The 20,673-nt window shown below is 39.0% G+C and overlaps 1 protein-coding gene across 1 annotated transcript in view; it reads right to left on the bottom strand.

Moving 5' to 3' along the window:
* Positions 1 to 20,673, bottom strand: part of LOC124157932 (putative ferric-chelate reductase 1 homolog) — a 123,802-nt gene that overhangs the window by 78,220 nt on the left and 24,909 nt on the right. The gene's annotated exons all lie outside the window — the stretch shown is intronic.

The raw sequence follows: 20,673 nt of genomic DNA, 5'->3' as shown, positions 1-20,673 counted from the left end.
GATATTCTTCGACCGACGTGAATTCAAAGCCGAAAACCGAACAACGTGAAACCCATTAGAGCATTCAATAATGCGAGCCGGCCATTTCTAATACCGACGCTTTAGATAAAAGTGCACCACGAATATAGAAACATTATTCACGAAATTCGGACACGGAGATTTCTAAGGGACGAGAGGCGATAAAGAAATCAACAAGTAATACGGTAAAAAAAAATATTTTCCCACAAAAATTTCCCAAAACGACTTGGGTGCCGATGAAGACCACAAAGATCACGTCACGAAAATAAAGAAAAACACGATCGACCAACGGGTGATTTCCATCGAACCGGATTTTTTTCCTCCGTCCAAAAAGATGGGTACCCGATTCAACCTAACGGGAAACTTTAGATTGACTTACATTCGATTTCCCCCACGATAAGCTTAGCAGCTTAGGTAAAGCCTTCCATCTTTCTCCAGTGAAAAAAACACAAAGGAACGATTTTCCTTAGATGTAAGACAAGTGAGCTCCCGTGGGACTGAAATAAAACAATACACTGAAATGAAGAATTCGTCATAAAAGCAGCGTTAGGACTTTCCACGAAGTTGAAAAAAAATGAATGAAAAAAGAAGAAACAATGAATAAGATGCTGGTATGGTATTGGAGGAGGTGACCGGCAGCTGAGGTCATTTGCGCTATGAGGGAAGGGTATAGAAGGAAGGGTGGAGAGAAACCCGGCGTCGGCATTAGCCTGCTCTTAACGAAAGGCGCCAAGGGGACCACGGCTTTACGTCCCATCCGACGGAAGGAGAGTTTCACTTGAAATGTCCTCCACACAACATTCAAGCAGTGATCGGGCAGTCTGAAAATTCTCTGCCACTGCCGCGATTTGAACCCGAGCCCGCCGTGTGGGAACCCAACACTCTAGCCACCACACCAACCAGATCCCCGCATAAGATACTATTTATGGAACATTTTTCTCTATAGGAGCGAGGTTTTGACGTTGACAGGTGCAGAGAAGTAAAGGGTGGAAGTATGCGAAAAGTGGTGCTACCGAAGAACGATTACGATAAAATGGATCGACCGGCTAAGTAACGAGGAAGTGCTAAGATGAGTGGGAGAAAAGAGAAGTCTTCAATTAAACATCAAGGAGAAGACGGGACAACTTGGTTGGCCACATTATGAGGCATGATGGCCTGATGAAAGCAATCGTAGGGCAGACAGAAATGAAGAAGGGCAAGGCACGGCCCCTGATGGCATAGGACGTATTATGAAACGATATAAAGGAGAAGAAATACGTCACTATGAAAAGGTTAGCGGATAGGAGAGAGGAATGGAGAGCTGCGTCAAGCCAATCTTAGGATGATGACGATAAAAAAATCTTTCATGGTTGGGCGAGTTTCGAGGTGTAAGTCACCGCAGGAAAGTAATTGCACCGTAGAAAAAATAAATTCCGACGCCAGTTCACTTTTTCTAGAATGAAAAATATTTCTGGATGGCGATAGGTACTCGGGTCCTCCACTAGGTTAAAAAATTCCATCGTCACTGATGTGTGAAGAGTGAGCTGTCCATTTAATAGTTACGGGAAATGGGAATATTTTCTAAATTTTGTCGACCTGAGGCTTTATTTAATTTAAATAGTACCCCGCAAGCCACCTAAATGCTCTCACGAATTCACTCCTAGCATTTATTAAAGTCCTTTATAGTTCGGGGGAAAAAGGAATTCCCATACCTATTCGTTCGGCAAAATGTCTTCTCGTAATTTATCGTTTTTGTTGGACCTGTAAGTACATTGGATTTCTAATTTTTTTGTTCATAATGTCTCTCTGAAAGATAGCTATTCTCAATTGCTCAACATATCTAAGCCGGGATAGGGAAGAACTCAAGTTGACAAGGAAGATTAATGGTTTTTTCCACGATTCACTTCCAGGGTATTTATCCCGACTGATGCCTGCCGCTCTTTCAATATAATGTCGCCGAAGTACGTCTAAATGACTACTCTATCCGTCTGGTACTTTAAGTGGCAGGGGGGGAGAACAGGAAGGCGAAAGGAGACGATGCTTGGAGAAATCAGTCGTGTTTTCCCAATTGCTAGCTTCCACGTGGTGCCTTATTTGAAGAAGATGACCCTTTTAAAGCTGTTAGCATGATTTTTAACTGCTCTTGTACCTGAATTACTTTTTTAATGTGTGTGGAATTACGAAATACTTAAAACATGGGGATAGATAGGCACGCGAGAGATTTGACGAAGATTCATGAACACAAACTCGTTCTCATTCTCATATTCATAAACTCGTTCTAAACGCGTTCTCAGAAACGTCATCAGAAGGAAAGGTCTTTTCCAGCAACGGAGGACTTTTTCGATAACCAGAATAAAATCATGACCCAATTTCAATAAAGTATATTTCAATTAAAGCACCATAGTATTTATCCGAATTCACAATTAAATTTCAAGAACAATGGTCTCGTGAAACAAAGGCATTTCTTTTTACTAAAATAAACAAAAAGTGACCAAACTTGAGATTTTTATTCGCATAGAGGTTTAGATCAGGTGGAAGACCATAGCAGCCACATAATATCATTTTGTATATATATATATCAATATCATTAACACTGTATTTTAGTCAGGAGATTTTCAAATCCAAATTAGCAATGAATATATTGTTTTTCCACATATATATCTCGCCGTCTTCGGTGGTGGTGGGGTGAAGTCCTCGCCTGCCAAACCGAAGGTACCGCCTGGGTAGGTTGCCCCTATCCACAACATGGGTGTTTGGGAACGTCCTACATTTTTGCTATTCGTTTCATTCGCTCGCTGCAATGGCCTTGAATACGCTGTTTTTGAAGCGGTGAAGTTAATAAATGTCTAAGTTTTCGAAAAATATGATGGATGTTTTACATGACGGTAAAGTCATTTTTCGTCGAATGTTTCGCGAACGTTAGATGTAACATTAAATTGTTTTAGTCCATAATTCTCTCTGACCCGGTTTTCCAGAAATTGATCTTTTTCCCTCTACACACTAAATTGCGGATTCACTAAAGGCGTTTCAATCATTCAGGAATGCTTTCGTCCTTTTGCTCCCATGAGCGATGCCAATGTGACTTGTTTGAGTTTCATCTCCTTATATCGTCGTTGCACTGAATTGAGTTCGTACCTTATTGAACCGGAATACTGGTGTTAGCGATAATTATAAACGAGTCACTCTATATTTATGATGAAGGGTTAGTGATAATACTCGCGTTGGTTACCAGAAATTTAAGCTTGAAATAGTATTTACTTATCGTCTTACATCTTTGTATTTGTTGATTTGCCTGAGTTTCCATTAGATGATAAAATATACCGAATTGTTTACTGACTTCAGTGGCGTCACTATGGGGGGATGAGGGAATAAATCCCTCCAAAGCCTCAGAGAAATAAAAAAAATTCAAAGTTATTGTCTAGTTTTGAAACGTAATAACTTCATCTGCTATAAGTTAAAAATTTAGTACCAAAATGATCTAACATTTCTAGGCATGCATTTTTTTTAAATTTACTGCTGTCCCCTCCCTGCAATACCGCTCCTGCAATACCGCTCCTGCAATACCCTACCCCTCGTCGCCACCCCAGGCCAACCCATTCCCCCAAAGCATATTTCTAGTTACGCCAATGACTTACTTTAATATCAACACTCTACAATATGTGTTTCAACTGGCTATCAGGGCGGTGAAGATAAATAATCAAGTAAACACACATAGTTTTCCCTCTTGCAGAAGTCGGTGAAAGAGGTGCTAAGGGCCTGCGCCAAATTCCTCCGCCTTACGCAACATTCGACAAGTGGCGAACGCAACACTTAGGGGGAGTGAAATTTGAGCCAGTGGAATAAGGTCCAGGCAATAAATCGGCAGATAAAATGAGGACAACAGGAAAACCCGGTCGAATGGAACGGATTCCGAGATATGACCATGCTTTCAGGATCGCAGGAGAGTTGCATCGCAAACATTTCGTCTAGATTCAAGATGACCTTTGCAGACAAAGTTTTCTCGCTTCGCGGCGACTTGAACGCGTGGGGCGGAGGATGATTCGTTTAGTTTCGCATATTATCATACTTATTATCATTTCACATATTATCATACATATATTTAGTTCACATATTTATCTACATGAACTAGCCCACGCGCCTACGAAATGATCGCGTGGAATGATTTTTACGACACTAACCATAAATGTAAAAACGATTATTATTAAGGGGAGGGATCGTATGAAATAATCAGTTCTAACACAAAAAATTATATTTGTCTCCTAAACCTAAATTTCACCGTCTATTTACAATGATAGAGCAAACTAGATCAACAACTGCACTTATAAGCACAATTGTTAACCTGCTTACGAAATTCCTCTCCGTACTAGACGTCATTTCCGTCGTGGTAGCTACGGCTCTATATGCAAAAGAAATGTATGAAGCGACGTCACAACATTCACCCATCACTGTTTCTGGTAGGATTCTCGTTTCGACTAACTTCAATACCTCATAAAATTTTCGCCACTGATATGACTGCACAGGAAAATTCGAGACTTCCACTTTAATGCGTCATAAACTCCAAAAATTAGAAAAGCAATCACGCCAGCTGACGCTAAGAGCATTTAGATTGCTGCAGGTCAAAATTTCTCATGGTAAATTAAATGTCACAAAAAAAGAGTTCCTACGTCCATCCCATGGACTACTGTTACACCCTTGTTAGTTAGATTGTCAACTGGCCAAATTTTGCGGAAGAATAAACACAACCATGCGAGTAGCATTGTCCATGTGTATTAGTGCTCCATTTTCGTCAGACATAGATGCGCGGTTCTAAATTGATGTCATCGTGAGACAAAGTTTTAGATTTTTATTTTCAGTAGCTCAAATGATATAAGCCTAGTGCGTACAAAGACAAGCTAGCGAGCAGAATAACTAAAATGGAATGAATTCAGCCAAGGACGAGTTTAGCGTATGACGTATTCTATATGAAAATATATATACCGTAGCATATTTTTTAAGAAAATCTATTGGAACTAATATTTAGATGTGTTTAATGATTCATTCGAACTTAAGACTCGTCTGCTATTGTCCCATTTAGGGGTTCAGAGGCAACGCTTCGTATTCATAAATCTGTATTACGCAACACATAATTTATAATTTCCCAATTGAAATGGTTGATTAGTGAGGGTCGATCCTACGTTGTAATCGATTTTTCAATTATTAGGCACACGAATAGACTTGATTAGCATGATTTTTATAACGTAAAAGATTTTATGATTCAGCAATGGCACCGATTCTTTTCGTAAAAGGTCTGACATGAAAAAAAACCTTACGTAAATTCCCTACCTATACAATCCCTGCGTCATGAAGCAACAATTAATTTGAGATAAAAAATTCAACCTCAAGTCACGAACAAAAAAATAAAAAAACAACAAAAAAACTGAAAAAAATAAATATGTATAATTATAATTTCAAGAGAAAAAAATTTTCGCGGTTTGGGGAGACGAATGGATTTCCACGGGACAAGATGAGGGCAGACGGTACGAGATGTTTGCAGGCCGCCGCGAGTTCCTTTCACTCTTCCCCTCCCACTACTCACGGAGCGCCGCTGCGATGCAATAATGGGAGGAGAAGCAGTTATGATATTGAGGAGGGGAGGGGCAGAAGTCGTTGCCTTACCAACCCGCAAGGGAAGGCACCACGATTGCGGAAGCGACTCCCCCTCTCCACTCCCTTGCGAACAAGATATAAAACAAAAGAAGATCGAAGATTCTCTCGCGACCAAATTGTCGCCTTTCAGATTCACTTTCCACGCAAGTAAACTCTTTGAAGAAAAAAATAATTTTCTCATCGTTCTAATTTTTCAGATTAAAATGTTTCAATCACTACGCTCTAAGTTCCCACCAATTCAAATTTACGAATTCAAACCTAAACTCAATTTTAAGGAGAGTCTATACTGGAACACTTCTTCTCAAAATAATTAATCTTATTGTTTGGAAATTTTTACTGATTATTATTTAATTTTACTCCTATTTACTTCCTCATATTTACACACCGTAATTCTCCAATAACATTAACTACCATTGATGAAATGCCAGCCGACACTCGGCAGTTGATCTCAAAAAGAGAATTATTTCCAGAAACGTCGAACAAATGCTATCTAGAACTAAAGAAGGGTAAACGACGATTTCAAAAAAAATTCGTAAGCACGAGATTAACCGAAGACATTAGCATTAAAAAAATACCATGTTATGATAGTTATAGAAACAATTAACCAGGCTCACATCGATCCCAAACCTACGCCCGAAAATCAATTGCAATTTATATCAAAGCACGTTCAGAGAGCGTCCACGCTTGCAAAAAAAACTTATTGTTAGAAGTACGTAATATGGAACGAGAATTAGATCTCACACAAAGAGAAAAACTCTCACGGGATCGGATTGTCTCACAGGCTTTGGAGGAGATAAAAAAGGAGTTAGCAAGGGGAAGATAAAGAGGAGACCCAATGCCATTCGATAGAGGGATGATTTTTGTTGTGACTTTGGTCGCTTTGTATTTGACCATTCAAAAACGTACGCAGCGCAGCAATGAGCGCAGAAAAAAAACAAATTTTTCGAATTATTTAGCTATGTAGTATTTAAATCTCGATAAATAGCGTAGAAAAGTCATAAAATTGACATATCACATCATCCCAAACATAAATATCGGTAAAAATTCCAAATTATTGCTCATTTTTCAGTTGAATTCGGCTCGTTCTGCCCGCCATCGACACGAGTGGCGATTTCTGTAAACCCACTTGAATTCACAGTGGGTGACAACCATCGATAAATATAATATATATAATATGTATCGAAAAGAAAAAATATGAAAAAAGATCTTTAATTTCACATTCAAGAATCGATTTAAAAATAAAAAAAAGGAAAATCAATTTTTTTAAATAACTACGAGGTTGGGTATTAAAAATATACTAACAATTATAAAATGATAGGTATTAGAATGAAAAAATAATTGCCATTGCTCAAATTCCAGTACATAAAAATGTATAAATCTGCAATTTATCATTGTCCATATACTTCATTTTAATGGCTCTTAGCTCAATTTTTAAATTTGTCAGATTTTATTTTACTATTTTACACTAACCACACTTAACACAACCAATGCCAACATATGTGCTAAAAACTCCACTGTCTTTTAAAACTGGCTGTCGGGGGTAAGTCACTGGACTCACCGAAACGGCACTATCAAACGCGCCTTCGGCGAGTTGAATGACAACACGCCTACAGGCCAGCTTGAGGGTCCTCCTTTGTAATATTCGTGAGAGAGTGTGTCGGCAACTTCGGAGTCAAGGCAACTGTTCATTGTAATGTACGGAGCCACGCGAGATGAAGGCGCACTCATTCAATCCACACATTTCGATGTGAGAAATATCAGGAGACCTTAAGAGGACGGAGAGAATCACGCGAGGAGACGAAATCTGGCCGCGACATGGCGAAGGCCCAAAAAAAAAAAGTGTGTTGCAAATATCCGCAGGAAACCACGGAGTGCGGTTTCTTTTGATGAGGTGAGGGAAAGGTGGCGATGGTGATAAGGGGATTCGCTTGAAAACACCTTCAGAAGTGGGTCCCGAACGCACACGAAAAGAAAACTTATTCTCGCCAAGATACGACAAAAATAAATTATCATCACATACGTTATCGACCAAAGGGAAATACAAGAGGGTGAAATCTGACATTGAGGAGTTGGTTAAAATACAATTCCTCGCTGAACAGTCTCGTTCATCTTTTTTTATTAAAATCTATTGCGATAGAGTTAGTAAAATAAATAGATCCGTATCGTGATGAATTCTTCCCGGGTTTCCAACCGGGTCAGGTCTTCTGCTAACTCCGCCGTCGTCCTAACGTCCTAAAAGGTCGTTTGTGCCGGGTTGGATTTTTTCGCCTTTATATGCATAATTCTGAACAGAAAATTTCGCGTCAGGTGGCTCCTGATTGGCTGTTGTCCCTCCCCCTTCCCTAATTTTCCGAATAATGGGCATCCACGATTTGCTGAGGGCTTTTGCCGGCTTCTCTATTGAATTTATTCTCATCCATTTGTACATGACAACTCCTCCTTTTGCACAGGACGATTGCGGAGATGGTCGTTGAAACGCCGTCAGCAGAAGACCTGACCTCGGTTGGAAACCCGAAAAGAATTCATTTCAAACTAAATGTCTAAAAAAAATATCTAAATTTAGCTGGAACTAAATCCTTTAACACGATCCGTGATCAATGCGTTACCTTCTTTACTATCAATTCGCAGCGAAATATCGAATGAGCTTAATCCTTTATCCGAAAAGTTAATGACGTCACTGTCTCTTGCCGAGCGGGTCACCGCTTCTCCGCTACTTCTCGGCCTCGGGGGTATGTCTCAAGTGGGTAGTTGTCATTAAACATCTAATGAGCGATTCTATCCGTCAAAGATTTAGGTCTCCGTGAACGAAGCGATGATCAGAACTTTATGACATCACTGACTCATGACAGGTGGGCGGCAGCTTTGCCTTAATTAATTTTCATGTTAAAAAAACTTACAAATTTATTTTCCACACAACCTGCTGAATATGCCCAAACACCAAGTTCTATATCCTAACTGAAGGGGACCAGTGCGGATCTAGGCTATGCACATAACACAGAAAGGTGAGTATTTTATGACCCATGCCATTTACGTAACGGACTGGATTTAGATTTGATAAGAATATATCTGGTATGAAATACTGGATATATCATATAAATTTACTGAAATATACAAATGCATGTAATATAATCTGTCGAAGTTATTAAAATGCACCGCATTGTTTCTTCGATTAGTATTTTGTTGACACAAATAATTGCAAATGGCATATTAATATAATAAATAATTACATTCAAGTAATAGTTATTTTAACATAATTAAAATACCACAGAGATTTACTTAATTAGGTCCCAAATTTATTTGGCAACATTTCTGGTTTGACAATTTTCGTTCTAAGAAAAATCTGGAAAAAAATCATCCTAGAATTTAAAGAAAATGTTGCGGAACTATCTTAACAACTTACAACTAATGGATTTTTTCGATTAAAAGAAATTGGAATTTTTGAATGTCCACACACAAATTAAAGTTCACATTTCTGAGAAAATAAAAAAAGAGATAGATCGTTGAAAACGGATGCTTCCCCAACATAAGGAAGCAAAATTTTACGCTACATTCTCCAGAGGGCGTTTTCTGAACGAACAGCGGACCGTTTTTTTTCATTACGTCAGTCACCGTATTCGTTTTTCCGTACGTCCGGCTTCGAAGGCGCCGGAGATCCGTTTTAATTGACGCTGCCCCCTCGGCGGGTTTTCTGAAGCGTCCAAGGCCATTCGCCCAACGGAAACCAGCCACAGGAGGAACTACATTCACATAATGTGAATTTCTTTCAGATCCTCCCCATCAACAACCTTTTGCCCCAGTTTCATCATCAAAAACGAAGACGCGCCATCTTTCCCGCCACGAGGACGCCATCACTGCAACACCATTGTTGCCGTCCGTTTAAAAGTAATCGGAACTCTACCAGCAATGAAAAATCTGAAATTATTCAGGAAGAATTTGTCATCTATTAAAATGCATATCGGAGATATTTCTTGCCGTAGAATTCTACGAAAATTAATAATGTTTTCAGTAGGGGCGCATATTCCACAAATACCAATCAGGCAATATGTGTGCGAAAAATCCGCAGGAAGAAAATCATTCGACTTGACCGGGATCCCCCGATTTCCGGTCGATTGCTTTAGCCAGTTAAGCTACCGAGGCGTCATTCCTCCCAGTGTGGATATTTGTGGACACCACTAGACAATGTGTTATGGACTGCTGAGCATATGATGCCACAAGCAGTCCAAATCTAGAGTCCTCAATATTGCCATATAATAACTACGAAGTTAGCGAGTAGTGTTGAGAGAGCGATCCAGAGGACTCTGGTCCAAATCGTGCATAGCGTCACAGCCGGAGACCGAGGCCCGGACTGAGAACAAATTGAGGTCTTCGCTTTTGAACAGTTTTAAGTATACCGGGGCTACAATGTAGTTATGGTGATAACTTTACGGGAGTCACCCGCAATGCACATATTGTACGAAAAAATCCACAGAGAAAAAAAATCATTCGCCTTGACATCCCAGCCTAGCGAATGATTTTTTTCTGTGAAATTTTCTCACAATTTTTTAAGTTATCACCGTGGCTAGTCCCAGTATACTTAAAAACAGTCGAAATATGTTCCGTATGAAATAACAAAAAAGTGAATAACGGCGAAAGAATTGATGAAAATTACATCTATTCAAGTAAATAGTCGAGACTTGGCTGAGTGGACCGCGAAAGTCACGATTTCTTTTTCAGCATTCAGAGACCCGTTTTGCAATGCTTCCTAAGTGCATTAGCTCTACGATGGTAAATAATCGTTCGTGACATCACACCGTTACATCTTTCGAAAACGTGATAAGAGCTGCTAAGAGTGCTTCTGAGGCCATACAGGAGACATGACATCGCCGTTGAGAAGAAGATCGAACACGCCGATAAAATAAAAACTAGAATTTCGCATTTCCCGCCCTGATTCGAGAATAATATATCGTATAAGAACCGTAGTCTTCGAGATGCACTGACCTGAACATCCGAATTTCGACAGTCATTTGTTTGAAATTAGTACGCCTGTTTTTGAGTAAATCCTTATGAGGTTACTATGAACATTTTCATATTTATTATGTTAAATGGTCAGCTAATATTTGGTTAGTACCGAAAATTATTGGATTAAAACTACCATAGTTATTAAGGAATCGCTACCGATAGCTCATGAAGCACTGTATAAGAAACACAGTGATCGTAGTTTTTTATAAATATTTTTTGTTTACTTTTTTCCTAAGATGCAATAATAATTCATTGATGAAAGAAATGTGACCCTAAAAATAAGCTGTGGGAAAATACGTAATTTTTTATTCACGATCCCCGCCATAAGAATAATGTAGGAAACTTTTAATTGCTTTCATCCAACAATAGCCTAAAATTCCGTCTTAAATGAAACCTATGCTTTTCCTATTGCATACATATTTTAAATGAAATTAAACTGACACAGAGAATGAGGAGCGGGAAAGAATAAAAAGTTATAGTTTATTGAAGCCTGGCATAAGAATACAATTAGAAGCGCTCTTCGTGTAAGCCGTCTAAATGCATCTCCATAATACCATGCGAGCCACCTCTAGGGCCCATCACCCGCGTATTGAGGCTGCTTGTGGGCTAGTATGTGGATGTAGGGTGTTTGGCATGGGGTGACCAATCATCATCATAGAGTATGCAAGAGAATCCCCACATGAACACCACACACAAAAATATTACGCATAATAACAAGAATATAGGTCCGCATTCATGCAAAGGCAAACCTTGTCAACGATTTGTAATTCCTGAAGTAAATCGATTCAATAGAAAGGTTAGGACAATGGAAAAATAAAAACACGCAATGAGTCGTCCTATCTAGTGACATCATTGATGTTAGTAATCTTTATAGTAGTTATAAACAGTTGCTATCCTTAATACTGCGAGGAAATATTGGCATTATAAATCTCTCTGTTTTGCAATCAATTTCCTTTTTTTCCATTCGTGATCACGTCTACCGTAATACAACGGTCAGCGAAGGATATTGTTCACGTCTACCGAGAAAAATCGTCGTCGGATTTACTGAGTAAATTTAGCCTCTACTCCGCTCTTCGCTTCTGTGAGTATTCCTTACCCGATTCGCTTCACAAATTGGAAACGTTACACTTTGTAACGTAACTACTCATCACAAAATTGGCCGCCCAGCGCAAATGAAAGTGGGAGATGTAATAAGTTAGCCCGTACATAGCGGATGCGACGCTAGAAGCAACAATGAGATTTGTTACCACAACTAATTGGTTTCCATGACAAGTTACAGCGCCATAACGGCATAAGATTAAATTGACAAATCGTAAACACGTAAACAATCAACAAATTACTACAGTGGTAACTAGAAAACTCAGATTGCGTAAGGATTTCTGTTCGAGCGCTCAATAACATCTTTAATTTTTCCCACAATATGAGCTGAGCATTCCACTGAAGATACTTTCCTTTTTGCCCCAAGGTAGAGCTCTGCAATATTATCTCACTCGGGTGCGAAGAGAAGGGGTGTGCTACGAACGGATTTTTTTCGCTAGGAAAAAAAACTTAATAAGCGAGAGTACAACCTCCTTGAAAGAGATGTAATCGTTCTGTTTTCTTAAACACGCAAGCAATGGCGCCGGTTGCATTCAGCGAGTGTCGTATCTCGATGTAAACTTCGTGGCTTTCGGAGGTGGAGCGCTGAAGAAGCTGGGATTCGTAAACCATGTTTCAGGTAGAATTTCGGATGAAAAACTACAGGAGAGGAGCACTATTTCGCAGTCGTTCGGCCATACCTTAAATGTGCAGCAAGCATACGGGATACGGCGCATAAAGACTCAATCTACGGACTTAATAAAATACGAAGGAAAGCTGCGCGACTCGTCAAAAACTGCTACGAGCATCCAGAAAGCTGTAAACAGGTGCGAAACGAATTAAGACTAGGAATCCCTGGATACTCTTGAGGGTTAGCTTATATTGCTTGAGATATTGAGAATGGATGTCTTACAAAGAGACACAATGAACGTCATATTAGAACACAAATGTATTTCCATGTCCGACGGAGATCATAAATTAGGAGATATTTAGCCGAACGGATAAGTGCGGGAATTCCTTTATCCCCCTAAAATTGATGACCCTCAATACATGCTAGGCTTCGTTAGAGCATTTCCTTTTTACTTGTGAATGGCTGGTGTCATAACACACCTATTGAGGCAGCTTGTGGGGAAGTAATTAGATTTAGATATACTTCTGATATAAGTACGAGGAAAGAATGGTATTTTATATCTTTCTTTATTATAAATTATTATTTCAAATCCGGATAGTGAAATTTAAAATGTGTGGAATTTACAATTGTGTTTTGTCAGGAAGATTAACGAAGTCTATTTGTGCTGCCGGATTTGATGACAGATTTTTATAAAGGAAATTTGAATCTGCTAAACTTTTTCGCTTGTGGCGTGAGATTTATATATTTATAAATAAATTCGCACATGCGAACGTATTTTTTGTGAGCATGTGTAATATTTTTATGGCCGTATGGTGTGCATGTGGGGGTCCTCTTGCATAGGGCATGCTAGTGATTAGTCACCCCCTTCTAACTACCCTAGAGGTTATGGAGGAACCCGCCGAATATGCTGAAGAAGTCTTCTCAGAAAACCAGCCGGGTCAAGATGGACATTGCTGCCAACGTTTCGATGCCTTCTCTGCCATCATCTTCAGAGAACTGCCAGAGATTGCAGCCAACGTTACTCTGGCAGAGAAGGCATTGAAACGTTGCCTTCTCTGCCAGCGTAACGTTGGCTGCAATCTCTGGCAATTTTCAGAAGATGAAGGCAGAGAAGGCATCGAAACTTTGGCAGCAACGACCTTCTTGACCCGGCTGATTTTCCTAGAAGACTTCTTCATCCTTAGAGCAAGCACGCAGGGTGTTATGTAAACGTAGATATCCCGAATATGTTTCATTTCCCTCACGTATCCAGCCAGCCGTATTGGTTCTTTCTATGGTCCTTCTCTTCACGCCCGAGCCTCACGCACGACCGATAGCATCTAAATCAGGTATTCCAGTCACGGGGAGACGTGCAATGGCGTAGGAGGAATAGAGAGTCCTCAAAGACATCACCAAGACCACGCTCACCAGAGGAAAGTGAGCAACGGTCGGAGGATAACCAACTTGGACGGATGAATGGAGAGAAATGTGAGACAGTATGCCTCCATCTAAGCATTATATTTTCTTATAGCGCTGAGGAATACATACGTCCACTACACGTCATGGGCCATCGATCTGGGAAAGCCTAATCGATCGAAAGGAAATTTTTAAATTATATTTTTCGTAAATTTCAAGTAGAATAGGTACTATTTGCCTGGTGACTAAGATACAGACCCTAATTATTTAGGTAGAAATAATAACATGGATAATATTACCGAAATAGACTGCAGAATCGGTAGATTTAAGATATCGTTCTGTCCGCATTCAATGAGGGACCATAATACTTTCGATACATAAACTCTAGAATAGCTCGACTCGGAATAGGTGAAATAGACTCTGAATGTGTAGTTATGTAATAAATTATTATATTTGTAAATAATGATATGCATGAATTTTAGGCAAATTTACACATCAACTCATTCATGAATCGCTAACTACAATAACCTTTTGTTTTTCCCCTACTAGCTGTAGCAACACGAACTACATGTTATTCACTTATCCGCTTGTTGTCGTATTCCGTACCAGAGATTAGCACCCAAAACACGGATGCCCAAAAAACCAGAAGCTCTGGATGGAATCCGAGTTTTCACCCTTCGCCGCATATTTTAATGTCCTTGCGCCAGAGACCAAGGCGCATGTTAAACACGTCCTCCGATGATTGAAACGGAGGAACCCGACACGCACATGGAAAGTTAAGTGAAAGAGCATGTGCCCAGAGCAGCGACCGCTCTCTCAACGGACGGTAACATCACCGTGCAGAGAGTAACGGATACTCATCCTCCCGAGAGATACACAGTACACACACTACCGAAACAGATCTTAACCTTGCAATGGCCAATGTATCTCTCTCTAAGACGGGCTCACATTCAGCCCTGACGAAGTAGTACGACTCGTACATGGTAACGTCGGCAGCCATGGAGAATATTACCCGGTAGAATACCCGAACAACCTTCACTACTTATTGTGAACTACTGTCATCACTTGCCCGAACTACGATCGTGTTTCATAAATTTCAACACGGCAGCGAGCTGGTCATTACCGTGAATCATAGACCTGTCACCCTGGTTTTCCTTTGCACTTTACCTCGTAGATGTAGATAAAAATATAACCCTTATTTTTCCCTAATTTTCACCTGTTTCTACTCCGCAAAGTGATGCCAAAACAGTCAAATTTGGCTTAATTCCCGATTATCAAAGCTTAAAACTCACCCTAAACCCTTACATCCCGGTAATGCACAAAATATCTTTCTCAGTGGAGTCATCGTGATTCACTGGGGAAATCACATATTCCAAAAAAGAAGCCTGAATCACCACCACCAAATAGCCAGTAGGCTTTTGAACTATTCGACGACAGTTGAAATTTTAAAATAAGTAGTGACGCAACAGGGAAATTAAAGAGGCGTAAGTCCAGTGTTGCGCGATAATGTCGCAATTGTAATCCTCATTCGTCCTCGTTCACGTACAACAATCGGTTCAGCGCAACCAATTTAGCTGACGGACACGTCATCAGTTAACTGGCAGAAACACCAATCCACGTGTAGTGAACTTCAAATTCAAATAACAGGAAAAGAATCCCGGAAATGACATAAGTTGTGATACAGTCTCATGAAGCGCATTCACTTCCTCGTACTAGAATACTCAACAACTAGTCACACTCCGTCATACCGTTTCATGGAAATAGATGTCGAAGGGAAAAATCATTTAATAGAACTCAAACTGCAAAAAAAGTAAAATATCCACGAGGCAATGTTTCCAAAACATTTTTCTTCCGCTCACTAACGAGCTAAATAATGATAAAACCTCAGAAGAAATACATTCAACAGAAAAAATGCAAAAACAAATAAAGCACGGATTCATCCATGAAAGACTCGCATGGGAGATTATCATGATCTTTGGAAATTATTCGACCGTTTAGAGGACTATGAAAATATCTCACCCCCATAAAACCCTTTGAATTCCAAAAACTGCCGTAAGTACTAAATCCTAAAGATTGTGTAATAGGAACGTGGTTACACAATTAACGATTGTTGTGACATCACTTCTCTTATCGCATGGAGTAAGGATAACCCGTCTAGAGACATAAATGACAAATATTTTAGCATACAAGTGAATATATTTTTTTTAATTTATAATAACCGGCGTCATTGGGTCCATTGGCATAAATTAACTATGAAAAATATTGGAAATTTGTATATATTTTATATGCTTTGCTGAATTATTCGCCATTTAAGGAATTATTTTCGAGGTAATTCATGAATTACTGAGACCAGAACGTGCAACTTATATACTGATTCTGAGAGCATAAGTAATAAATACGTTAAGCTTAGTATAACACGTACGAGGAGTGTTCAGAAAATAACGAGAACAAAAGTTATAAATTCCTCATGAGTTTGAAGAAACAATTTTTTCAATTTTTTTATGATGCTGTTACTCATATTACTGAAGTAACATAGAATTTTCATCCGTATTCATTATTTACTTTATCCGTAGCAGCCGCAAAGGTTCGAAGAGTTTTTATGTGCTCTGGGATTTTCGGCTCACACATAATGTGTGAATTTTTGGGACAAAAGCAATACTTTAACGATGCCCCAACTTCCATATTCGGCATACATTGCTTTGCGTGACTTTAAACTCGCCCGAAAAATAAATTGAACCTTAAAGGACCGTTGTTTTAATGCATACGTGGCATCAAAAGAAACCACAGACAAGCTAAAGCCTGTCCCAATGATAGAGTTTGAAAAGTGTTTTAAAGATTGGAAGAAGTGCTGGCACAATTGCATAATATCTAATGGGGACAATTTTGAAGGCGACAAAATTAATGTAGATGAAAAAATAAATATAATTTTCAATTAAATACAAATGAAATTCCCGTTATTTTATGGGTGTTTTGGGATATTTCTCTAATTTCCGTATTCATCCTACGGAGTTGGACGGTAAGCAGTCCAACGGCGTTGTGGTGTTTCCAGTGGACCCAGTTCACTTTTGGCTCCTGCGGCCAACGGCCGATGACCAACAAACGAAGGGAGCGAATTAAGGCCGTGAGACCCAGATTCGCCATTTAAGGAGTGCGGCCCCCGAGGTTCATTTTTTTATCTCCCGGTGCGGAAGAAGAAAAGAAGAAGCAGCTTTCTGATGAACGACGGTCAGCTCCAATACAGAAGAGGCATGGGATATGAGAGAGGCGAATGAAATGGTCTGATGACGACAGCAAATACACCTTTTTCCTCGGTATAAATACTGGAATACTCGGTCTATACACTAGAACACTCGGTCTATACACTAGAACACTCGGTCTATATACTAGAAAACTCGGTCTATATACTAGAACACTCGGCCTATGAACTGGAATATTGAATTTCCCCAACGCAAAAGATTCTATGCAGAAAAGGATACTGCGATGGTCTAAAATGAGCGTTATTCAGCAGCTAAGGAATAGTTTAAGTTCCCAAACATCTATGCCAAAAAACAGACAACAAATTAATAAGACACTAAAATACAGAACGAAAATAGCAACATCGTAAAATAAATATTACAGTAAAATATTTTCATAAAAAATTTTAGAGCACTATGAAAAGAAAAGCATACTCCAGTGTATAATACATTTAGATATTGTGCAGTAGGACTCATTATCAATGATAGTGCCTCTTTACCTTTCTGTCTGCCAAAAGCAATGTAGCGGTATCCTTAAAAATTCGCAATACTCCAAGGTTGATCAAGTGTCTTCCTCAGCGGTAACTACGACAATATTTACAGTTAAGCCGAGACTGCATAGGTACGGTGAAAAACAAATGCGCTCCTTTTTGCCCGGACGCGAGAAAAATCAGTCATTCCGACATCGTAAGAAGTGTTGCACACCCGCGATTAAAATGCAGACGTACTTATGATGCGCTTAGCGTATCCTACTGAAAGAAACATTGTCGGAAATTTAATTCACGGCTGTATCAAGAATGAGAGGAAATTGAAGAAAAGAACCTCACTACCAAAATACATATAGGTAGCACTAAGTACGACCACTTAAGTATGTGAAGTACCATTGTTTAATCTGTTATTCTTTACTAAAGAAGAAATTTTTTGAGAAACTTTTACTAAAACGCATTTACAAAAGGTAATTAACATAAAAATATTATTGGTTGATACCTCACAAAAGTACATATTTTCAAACCATATTTCTTTTCTTAATTTTGTTAATTAAAAATCAATTATATATTTTCTTCATTGTATAATTACTGCACATTACTCATGCAACAAAAGTTCATCCAGAAGAAATTGTTGTTATCCATTAATTTACACATTCATTACGAATTTTTTCTGAAGGTGATTCCACCAACAGGCCTTTGAGGTCACTTCAAGGTCCAAGCTGGATTTCAGCGATGTTATTTTAAAATATTTAAAGAGCAATAAACATATAGATACTTATTATATTCAAATTTACAATTTTTAATGAAGACAACAAAATTAACGGGACTCAAAATCAATCTATGGTCATTTTCCTTGTCCGACACTAATTTTATACACCTATTTATAATAAGAAAATTTCCACGTTTTCTTAAAATGGATTCCATCGAGCGGTACCTTATATTTCCAATTATACAGCACTACATGAGCAGTTACAGATCTTTAGCATTACCCATTAAAATTTGAACGAAAAATAGTCTTAAGCGAGAATTTTAACGCTCCATTGAGAAATAAAAATTGATCATTGACCATGAAAATTGTGATTTGGATTGAATTCACTTTTAGCAGAAAGAAAAATTCTATCGCTTATCTCCATTATAGGTATCCCTTAGCAACGGATTAACCCTTATCGGATTCAGAGGTATGCCCGTAGCGATGAAACAAAGCGTAGTGTAGCTTCTTAGAATTCTGTTTACCATAATTTTCACGTTAAAAATGAAGAGCGAGCGAGAAAAAAATTGTGGATCGCCCAAAGCGGCAGGCACACCGGAAATCAAGGAAATACCTTACGAAAACGTACAGACTCCCAGAAAAGGCATCCAAAGAATTGCAAACGGCTAAGAGAAGACAAGGACCAAACTTATATTCGGGTTAGCACCATAATAGGATTCGGGAAGCTAGAAAAAAATGACAGCCTATGACAGGAGTAACCAAATCAACATGCAAATTTTACCATGCACTTAAAAACTGCAGACAATGGTGTTTATACCGGGGGAGTTTTCCTAATGCTAAAATGCCACACGTCTCTTTTTATACAGCGAGTTTAACAGGCACAAATCGAGCATAGCGAAATCGCTCATAATATACCCTAATCCAGGGACTTGAGAGAGCTTAAGAAACAGGAAAGAATGAGATATTTTACTCAAAATCACGGGTATAAATTTAAGCCAAAACTATATACGCAACGTAATTATCATGAATAAAGTTAGGTAAATTTTTGAGACCCCTTGACGTAGATTTGACCTTTTACCACTCAATACACCTATTACACACATAACTAGCAACATATTATGCAAACATACGTCATATGTTTAAACATTGTTTTTTATCTATTTTATTCTCTTTAGGCTGTTATTTATGTATTGAGGTCAGCCAATGTGCCACTTTTGGGGGCGAAATAAATACATATATCACTTGGACGAAAATCTCAAGAGGCAACTACTTCAGCCTTTACGAGATAAATAATTGTAAACTTTTTTCGCCATGAAATCATTTCCCTGATTTACTCAGCATCCACTCTTTCGCAGAACAACCATCTATTTATTTTTTCTCCCAAAACATCAAACCTTCGAATTTGCTCTTTGGGCTGAATATTAAAGTGTTCTGATAATGGTTCTCAGATAGTTCGATAGATTAGTTACGTCAATTTTATATCAAATTTAAATGTACCTAACCGCCCTCCGCTGCATAATACCAATTCTTGTTGTTCAGCCTCCTGCTCTAAGATCCCAAAACCAGCAGCGCATTCCAGGTGAGGCCTTATCGCCAGACACGGTGTAATATTTTGGGTGCGTCCTTCGCCAACATTTTCTCAGAGCTCCAAACACAAGCAAGAGTGTCAAAGCGTTCGCATGTCTACGTCGGACTAACATAAACACGCCCCAGATAACCAATAACTGGTCTTCCCAAATGAACACTTCCGACGCTTCCGACTTACCAAACAATTGCCTCCGAAAGGGGAATTTACGGCTTTTCAAAATGTCTCCAAAAATACTTAACGAGCACATGTGAGAGCGAATGTCAAAGAAAAAAAGACGTCTGATTAGATCGGAAACGACGCTTACATGCCTAGATGCATCTCCAGATAAATATTTATCGAACCATGGCAACGACTTCTTCGTCATTGTTTCCGCAAAACACGCTGACTTTGTGAGCTTTTCTTTCCCTTTTTATTGCATCATCGACAGATAAATTCTACTCGAATACATCTCGAGATAACTACCACGTTAATACTCTGTACTCCCCATAAACATAATTAAGTAAGTACCATTTACCAGAAGCAAAGGAGGAGATAAAACTAATATTCGTTTTTAGATGCAATTTTATCTAGTTCTTTTCACATTTGGTGATTCAACTTCTGACAGCACCATTATATTGGTTACACGTCAGCAAGGCAATGTCTTGTAAACAAGCGGCAATGATATTAGGACACACCCTGCTGTAAATAGGGTATCATACGTTAAGTTGGCCGGATAGAAAGCCGATTCCACTGTGGAGCAGCAATACCAGGTTGGAAAAATTAAAAAGCATCAACTATCGAGTTTTCTGGTGAAGAACAGTCTCAGATGGCTTCCTTAATATTTTACAATACGGGAAAACTAGGTCACAGTCACCAAAAATGAAATATTATTCATAAAGTCTTCGAATCGCCACGGCACATCACCCGCATGC

The sequence above is a fragment of the Ischnura elegans genome, chromosome 4 (genome assembly GCF_921293095.1).
Source record: "Ischnura elegans chromosome 4, ioIscEleg1.1, whole genome shotgun sequence".
Taxonomy (NCBI): Eukaryota; Metazoa; Arthropoda; class Insecta; order Odonata; family Coenagrionidae; genus Ischnura; species Ischnura elegans.
This window is presented reverse-complemented; position numbering and strand designations above follow the sequence as displayed.